Consider the following 1207-nt stretch of genomic DNA (forward strand, 5'->3'; position numbering starts at 1 on the left):
CATCTGTAAAACGGGGAGCAGGTAAAATAAAAATTCTAAGATTTTTTGACATTTAAAACTCTGTGGTTTCTTCATTTGGCCAAAATGTCACCCTCTACATCCTCGTCGGTCACCAGGTCTGTTTCTGCTTCCACCTTTCTCTTGTGTCATTTAGGGTATAATAATATGAGCAGGTACATAATGCCAGGCAGGGTTCTAAATGCTTCACACAAATGAATCCATTTAAGTCCCTCCACAACCCTATGAAGTAGATGACACACATCCCCCTCAGCAGAGGGGAAACAGAGGCACAGGAAGGGAGGGACCTGGCTGAGGTCGTTCAGTCAGTGGCAGAGCTAGAATTCAAACCCGGTCACTGGCTCTGCGCCCCCGCCTACCACGGCAATCCTTCCTCAGGGGCACGGGCCTTTAGCTTTGTTAATGCTGTTTTTTAAAAACTGTATTAGCAGTTCATTTATTTTACACCACAATAAATTGCTCCTGTTTGATGGGCAGGGAAAACTGATTTCTGTGCCTCTGTAGTTTAGGACGATTACTTGTTTGATTGAGATTTAATGAGTGGAAATAAAAAATGCTTTGTGCATATACATTATCAGGTAATATATATTCAAAACAGGATATTCAAAGTCAAACATCTGCTAAGATACATTAATTTGTGTGGGAACGCTATTGCCTTGTTCTGATATGAATTTACTGACAAAATCCATCACTCGATATTTACAAATTGGCTTTGATGTTCTGGGCAGGAGCCTCCCCCCAGAATTGATGAAATGTATTATGTGGCATCAGTGGGCTAAAACGCCATTAACCATGAGGAAGATATGAATTGTAGCAAAGCCCTGGGTACAATGATGAAGTCATAAGCACGTTTTCTGCCTGTTGATGGAAGACTTTATACTGGGAACCCGTCCTTCACAGTTAGCTCTGCTCAGCTCTGCCAGCTGAAGCGCCTTCCCCACTCAGACCCCCCGAAGCCCAGCTTGCTCCCCCCGCCGAGGAACTGGATTTCAAGTCACACCACCTATGTTGTGACAACTGGGTGCACACGGCGTGTGCTGCTGTGACCGGTCTATCACAGCAGGCAAGCTCACCACGGAACTGGGGGCCACCTTCAATACCCTCCAAGGTGGCAGGGCCAGGGCGGGAAGAGCCCTTTCTACCACTGTGAAAACTGCAGGAACGCCACCCTCGTGCTCTGAAGGGACAG

The sequence above is a fragment of the Rhinopithecus roxellana genome, chromosome 21, assembly GCF_007565055.1.
Source record: "Rhinopithecus roxellana isolate Shanxi Qingling chromosome 21, ASM756505v1, whole genome shotgun sequence".
In the NCBI taxonomy this organism is placed as follows: Eukaryota; Metazoa; Chordata; class Mammalia; order Primates; family Cercopithecidae; genus Rhinopithecus; species Rhinopithecus roxellana.